The sequence below is a fragment of the Triticum urartu genome, chromosome 4 (genome assembly GCF_003073215.2).
Source record: "Triticum urartu cultivar G1812 chromosome 4, Tu2.1, whole genome shotgun sequence".
Lineage (NCBI taxonomy): Eukaryota > Viridiplantae > Streptophyta > Magnoliopsida > Poales > Poaceae > Triticum > Triticum urartu.
This window is the reverse complement of record NC_053025.1, coordinates 15385725-15393871: the sequence shown is the minus strand read 5'-3', so window position 1 is coordinate 15393871 and position 8147 is coordinate 15385725. Positions and strand designations below refer to the sequence as shown.

The 8147-nt window shown below is 46.1% G+C and overlaps 1 pseudogene; it reads right to left on the bottom strand.

The window, feature by feature from the left end:
• Nucleotides 1–1352: 1352 nt before the first annotated feature.
• On the bottom strand, nt 1353–5373 carry LOC125550299 (annotated as a pseudogene).
• Nucleotides 5374–8147: the final 2774 nt, after the last annotated feature.

Sequence of the window (8147 nt, the reverse complement as noted above, 5' to 3'; positions counted from 1 at the left end):
TGGAAACTTTACCTCATAAGCATTAGATCTAAAATGAAAGGATTACGTGAGAGGTGGGATTCCCCTTGGCCACTTAAATGCTTTTTACAGAAACCCCTCTCACATGCCTTAATCTGCTTGTATGACTTCATCCCCTACCTCCTGTCTGATCTAATCCCTCGTAAAACAAATCACCGAGATAACAAGAGAGGCGATATTTCCTTTCAACTGACATGCGTCCTTTCCTCAGGAGCTCGCAGCCACTAATTGTACTAAAACTGAAATTGATAGTAAGAAGTTTCTCAAGGGCTCTGATTGGAAAAGGCTGACTGCCTAGGATGGATTCCAAACAAAGTATCATCTGCAATCCGAGCAATATTGGTCCAATCCCACTTTCCTACCATTTGCAAAGTCCAAATCAGCTCCGCGCGTTGGCTGTCTCATGTTGAAGCTGTAGCCACAGCCATTGGTCCCACCCCGGCACGCTCGCAGAAAGTGTTGGTCGCGGGCGTCTGGTCTCCGGCGAGGTTGGCGGTGATTTGTTTTATCAGAAATTAGATCGGTAGGGGATGAAGTCGTACAGGTAGATTAAGACATGTGAGGTTTTTTTTGGTGAAAGACGTTTAAGTGGCTAAGGGGAATTCCACCTCTCACGTAATCCGTCCATTTTAGATCTGATGGCTAGGAGGTAAAGTTTTCAGATTTTCACTGAACAACCGTTTTCACATGATACGTTGCCATAATAAAATTTCCTAACCATCGAGCAAACATAGTTTCTTTGCGTCAAATAGTAAGGGTGACGCACACGGGCGACCATGGCTGGGCCGTCCATTTCAGGGTAAGCTGCTAGAGCGAGCATGTCCATTCTGACTGCTAGTGTTTTTTTTACTTCTTCGTTTTTTTCTAGTTTTTGGTCGTTTTTCCAAAAAAAGTGAATTTTTTTAGATAAAACATTTTTGGGAAAAAATGTGAACACTTTGCTGAATGCTTTCGTTATTTTTTTTTGAAAATTCCGCATATTTTAAGAAATCAACATTTTATAAAATTTATGAACACTTCTTTAATTCCAAAATTTTAAAATTTGTGAACATTTAGAGAAGTCTAAATATCTTTAAAGAACGTGGACATTTTTGAAATTTAAGTACGATTTTCATAGATAAAAAAGAAACAGAAGCTAATTGGGCCGGCCCATGCCTTTGTGCGTCAATTTGACGCAGTAAAGGAATGCCACGTCGTTATTCCCAGAGACGTTCGTTGGGTTTTCCAAACGGCCTGTGCTACACCTGTTTTACTTAGCATGATCCTCTCATCTCAGAAAAACGAAAACAACCCCTCAAAAAAATGAAAACAAAGAACGGCTTAAACGCACCAAATGTAGAACGAGTTTTTTTAATATAAAAAATAGTACTGCTCCATGAAACAAACCACACGAAACCACATGTACATTTTTACACAGGTTCCAGTCGCAGCAAACGGATGTACAATTCTACAGAGAATCCGTGTTCACTAACCAGACAGCAGACCACATACACGTAGTACAAAGATCAACAGCACAGCACCGCAGAACCTCTCTCCCTGAGCTAAATAAGGCTCCCGACATATTATTATTACTCGTGTAACACCACCCCAGGATCCAAGGAGAATTTGCTGCAAGTGGAACGAACGCCCAGCTCCAAGCTCAAGCCTGCAAAGGTAACAAGAAAAAGGACCTTCAAATACGTACCACCGAGTAGAGTTTGACATATGAGGCATAGAATCATTGGTTTCAAGTTTGGATCCTCGGAGATGGGACAAACAATATATTGGCTGACTATAAAGCTGTAAATGACTACCGATGATGGCATCCAGACTTTTACAACGAAGGTGAATACATTGATCGCTCTTTCATCCTACATATTCTACCAACAGTGCATCCATCTATTACAATCAACATGTCAAAAGGCCTCACGGCACTCGATAAACAGAAGAGTCGGTATATCCAAAACAAATGAGCACTTGTTTCAGCAATAGGTATGTATCTAGCGTAATACTACTAGATGAGCATTTCGACGAGAAGTCGCAGCAGAAGTTGTAGTCTTATTTAGCCACTTGCACACATGATTTAGCTTATATAGGCCCTCAGTGATTTAGCTTATATATGGTTCCTTCTAGTAAATCTTTTCTTTTTAATACTGTGGTACACAACCATGAAATTTACAATTTCTGGTGAAAATGTCTAGGTCATTTGCAATGCTGGGATCCAACCCCAAAAAGATAACAGGGCATAACAATAATCATTACTAAAATGATAATAATAGTAACTATGTTCCACTGGTAGTTCAACTCCATCGAATAATAATAACTATGTTCCGCTTAAGTAGTTAACAACTTTTTGGGCATGTAAGTAGCCAACATGCCCTTTTCATATCTCTAGTGTATATCCATATTTGTACTTAGTAAGAATGCATCCCAAGAGAACGCTATATTCACAATCTTGCTTTTCTGGCGGTTTTAAATTTCCTAAGTGTTCTCTACTTAAAGTTCTCAAAACATAAATCACATTTAAAAAAGTAGGTCAGTAAGGTCACCACACAGGATAAGACGTATTCAAAAGATCTCGCTCGTGTAGGTGGCTTCTGATATGATACTCCCAGTCCTAGCCTCCCAGGAAGATTGATGACACAAATGGTGTAACAAGGATAAGTATTAGGTACATGGTTTGCTTTTAGAATCATAGAGGATGTACGTAAAGGATAAAGAATACCATAGTGTGGGAGATCTAATATGTAAATCAGTCCTAGTATTAGTGTAGCACAGGAAGACCTCTAGAAAGTCCTCACTACAATGTTCCCATCATGGCACTATCTCCAGCCCTCATCCGTCATCTGATCTCTTTAATTTCCTGTTCTTTAAACCAAGATTGGATATATAACACCAAAAGTTCTCTGTTTTTTGTACGTACCATCCTAACACATTGGTTCACTTAAATACCACCAAAGTTCACAGTTCTCTTCAATATACCAATTTGTTCTCAGCTGTTACCAATCTTACTATGCATCTCTTCCATATGTTTCCTATTGTCCTTTAACCCTCAGGTTGTGATGCTACAAACTTCTTCTTTCACCCTTGAGCAGTGCGCAGGATCACAGATTCACAGGCATATTGATATTGCGATGTACGGCTACATTTTGCAAGCTGGACTGTCGTTTGCCAGTTTGCACCACCTTCTCGCCAAAAAGGAACGATGTGCAGTGCATCTCTGCGCAAAATTCCCTGGAAGCCTCACTGGCCACCTCAGGATTCCCAATCATCTGCCAATCCTCTTCTCCTTATGAAGTTATGATCCATGTTGCATATGCTCTTCATGCTGACCCTCCCTCCCACACACCTTAACCCTCTAGTTCACGCCTCTTGAGACTTGCAGTCTTGCAAACATGGGGTGTGCCACTTGTAGATCAAGGGGCAGTTGGTGTAGTGAACGGAAATGTTATTTGGTCAGACGTGCATAGTAGATTTGATTTTATTCTATGACAATTTTTTGTGTGAATTAAGTACATAGTGTCAATACTCAATATTGTTTGCTAGAGACCCTATTAGGCAGTGAGTCAACAACATCCACTGTCGTTGACCATCAACAGCTCCATTAGTGGCCATCTGGCAGCATGCGGTAGATGTATTTTTTCTCCCTGGCAAATTGTGATGTTTGTCCCAGTCTTGTGTCTAATATGCTATCAAGCGTCACCCAGCACAGGACACAGTTACTAGACTTCAACCGATATTAGACACAAGACTGGGACAAACATCACAATTTGCCAGGGAGAAAAAATACATCTACCGCATGCAGTAGATCATTTTTCTTCTGAATTCAAGAGGGAAATCAGATAGTCTAAACTTTCAACAAAAATAAAAAGAAAAGATAGTCCATTAACGGACTATTACAGAATGTCACGTTTTAGAGGATTGCAAACTGTTGATGCTATTAAAGCAATCCAATATCTTTTAGTGGTACATATCAAAACCAGGGTACTTCTGTCTTCAGGTGGTGCATATTAAGGACAAATAAGGTTTTTCTAAATGGGATTAAGTAAAGCGAGAGGTTCCCTCTTCTCTCTCTTACCATTACTTAACAAATGAACCCTTTCAAAATTGCTGCTGCCAAGGGCAACTATAGTCCTGAACACCAAAAAACAAAGGTGTTCCCTCTCCTTTAATTTTGACAACAGGCACCACATTTTAGTAAGACATGACTCCGGGTTAGGAACTTACAATGCAGGTCGGGTGTTACGTTGTGGCACGAAGTGATGTGAGCTAAGTTGACATGCTGCTAGATTAGTTGTTGGGTGTGTGGTGGCAGTAGGTGAAGTATTATATGGAAAGAGCATAAACTGTTCATACACGCTAAAAATCCTCGATATATTTTAATCACCAGATGATCACTGATTAGAGGAGGTTGACACCAGCTTCACTCAATCATGAAAACAAAACAATAAGACATGCCCCCACACCACCAAATTGTATGTGCCACTACGACTAAATGTTCTCACACCCCAATCACAACCGTCCTAAAAATTCCAGAACAAAACTAAGCAATGCTCAGAACGAAACATCTTAGATTCTAGCGCCCAATCTATGCCAGAATAAATGGCTATTCAGGGTTCGAAGTGCACATATCATGATATCAAGCAGCATCAAACAACAAGTATACTGATCCGATTCCAAAGTCTGGACCCCCTATGTAATTCATGGCGAAACGAGGCGCCTAATTGAACAGCGGAACGCTAAAAAGTGACTGAATCTCAATCCCATACCTCTGCTACGGGGAGCAGGCCAAGCTCCTGGATGACCCCGGCGACGCCGCGGAGCTGCGCGCCGGCGCTGGCGCCGCAGACGGGCACCCGGTCGAAGAGCGAGGCGGAGAGCTCCTCGGAGACGAAGCCGACCTGGAACTCGAGGGTGCCCTCCTCGGGGTGCGCGACGATGCCGGAGACGGAGACCCAGAGGAAGGCTTCTTGGCCTGGATGCCGGCGAGGCCGGTGATCCTCCCCTTGGAGAGGCAGCCGCGGAGGGTCTTCTCGTAGTAGACGAGGTGGTCGCCGAAGCGGACGTAGCAGGTGCCCGCGAGGTGGATCTCGAAGTCGCCCGTGGCCTCGTCGAAGGTGTAGGAGCTGACCGAGTCCGGGATGAGGCCCTTGGGGAGGCCGTACTTGGGGAGGAGGTCGTTGGCCGCGCCGTTCGCCGGGGCCGCGGAGGCGACGGCGACGGCGACGGCGGCGGCGAGGAGGAGGAGGAGGAGGGCTTGGGGAGTCATGGTCGTCGCTGGGGTTTGGGATTCTCCTCTCTCTGCTTTGCGCGTGGGGAGTTCGGTGGGGGCGACGAGTTCTCCGGCAGGACGTTATCTAGGGTCAGCTCCCGGCTAGCTGCCTAGCACATGTGCATTTTTTTCTCTCTCGAGAAGATATGGATCTATTATAGAAGTTCTCAAAATATAAAAAATCTCACGTCAGATTTTAAATATTCTCAATGAACGCCTTTTTGACGGCCAGATCTGGTTGCACGAATCTTGGCGCAAGACCAGTTCCACGGCAGCTTCTGGAATCGTTTGATGGCGAGCCGAAGCGAACGAATGCACCCAACTTCCTCTTTCCCCCCTCACCCCTTCAACTTGTCACCGCACCGGCTCTTATTTCTCCCACACCTTATCCTCCCGCGCGTCTGAATCCGAATGACCAACCAAATTGCCTGGCGATTCTTGACAATGTGCTTCGGCGGTAGCCCGCGGCCCACTGAGATGCCGGAGAGCGCGCCATGCATGGGCAGGGGGGCAATGATTGGCGGATGGCGCACCTAGAGGTCATACGGCAAAGTGGTGGCTGCTCCTGGCTAATGGTGAGCGGCACGAAAGGCTACAACAACAGGACGAGCGTGAACAACAACAGGACGAGGAGGTCGCGGCTCGGGGACATGGGGGAGGAGGGGGATGATGCCCCCTGCGTTGTGCTTCAACAGAAGCTCGTGGCCCACTAATCCCAATGGGAGCTCAAGCTCGAACACGAGGGGAGAGGGTGGCGACGGTGAGAGGAGGCACGACAGAGGAGTTACGCACAGAGGTGGTGGGATGCTTCTAGGTGCGGCGGGGGTGAGTTGCGGTGGCGCCTTGGCTCCACGACATCATCGACACCAGGCTCCCAGGGTCCGTCGCCCATGGCTCCACGACATCATCGACACCAGGCTCCCAGGGTCCGTCACCCACGTAGAGGAGATCCGTGCGCTCCTCGACGACAAGCCTAGAAGCCAAGATGGTGGACGAGCTGAGGTTGGAATTAGCACACAAACAAACTTGTGATGAACTGAATACTCGAGCGCAAACAAAGTAATATCAGCACCACTTCATGTACTAATCAAGGATCGTTACTTAGCACGGAAGGAGACATATGCAACCACATATATGGAGGTAGAATTAGTCGCTCAGCACACATGATGCTCCTCAAACGATGTTTGGTGGTAGGAGTAACTTTCTGGACAACAACAAACATCAACACGGAGACACAAGATTTTTACGTTGAAAACCCCCCAACTTGAGGGGAAAACCACATGTCGAAGCCACCCAAATCCTCTTTTACTATTATCAAATGTGGGATACAACAAGTTCTTCTCTAGATAGCACTAGAGGATCTCATACATCAAGATTTCTGAATCTTGGATGAACACAACAAGATTTGGGACTCAAGAGCTAGGGATTGGAACATTCTCATCAAATATGGTGAAACCGCGGCTTGAAGAAGACAAGGTAGTGGATCTGGACCATCACAACCTTGCGGAGGAGTTCACTTTGCTTCTTCCTTCAATTTTCCTCTCTTTCCCTTTCTCTCTTCGTTTTCTCTCTTCTTCTCCGATGGGGACTGAACTGATTTTCGTCACACTTAGTGGTGGTTGCTGTTGGGGAACGCAATATTTCAAAAAAAAATCCTACGATCATGCAAGATCTATCTAGAAGATGCATAGCAACGAGAGAGGAGAGTGTGTCTACATACCCTCGTAGACCGAAAGCGGAAGTATTGAGTAACGTGGTTGATGTAGTCGAACGTCTTCACGATCCAACCGATCAAGTACCGAACGCACGACACCTCCGCGATCTACACACGTTCAGCTCGGTGACGTCCCTATAACTCTAGATCCAGCTGAAGCCGAGGGAGAGTTTCGTCAGCACGACGGCGTGTTGACGGTGATGATGAAGTTACCGACGCAGGGCTTCGCCTAAGCACTACGACAATATGACAGAGGTGGAAAACTATGGAGGGGGGCACCGCACACGACTAAGAAATCAACTTGTGTGTCTATGGGGTGCCCCCTCCCCCGTATATAAAGGAGGGAGGAGGGGGCCGGCCGGCCTCAAGGGGCGCACCCCAAGGAGGGGAATCCTACTCCTACTAGGAGTAGGTTCCCCCTTTCCTAGTCCAACAAGGAGGGGAAGGAAGGAGGAAGGGGAGAGAAGGAAGGAGGGGGGCGCCGCCCCCACCCCTTGTCCAATTCGGACTGGGGGCGCGCGCCACCTCCTGGCGGCCCTCTCTCCTCTAAGGCCCATGGTGGCCCATTAACTTCCGGGGGGGTCCGGTAACCCTCCGGCACTCCGGTTTTATCCGGAACACTTTCGGTGTCCGAATAACATGGTCCAATATATCAATATTTATGTCTCGACCATTTCGAGACTCCTCGTCATGTCCGTGATCTCATCTGGGACTCCGAACAACCTTTGGTACATCAAATCACATAACTCATAATACAAATTGTCAACGAACGTTAAGCGTGCGGACCCTACGGGTTCGAGAACTATGTAGACATGACCGAGAAACGTCTCCGGTCAATAACTAATAGCGGAACCTGGATGCTCATATTGGTTCCTACATATTCTATGAAGATATTTATCGGTCAAATCGCATAACAACATACGTTGTTCCCTTTGTCATCGGTATGTTACTTGCCCGAGATTCGATCGTCGGTATCATCATACCTAGTTCAATCTCGTTACCGGCAAGTCTCTTTACTCGTTCCGTAATGCATCATCCTGCAACTAACTCATTAGTCACATTGCTTGCAAGGCTTATAGTGATGTGCATTACCGAGAGGGCCCAGAGATACCTCTCTGACAATCGGAGTGACAAATCCTAATCTCGATCTATGCCAACTCAACA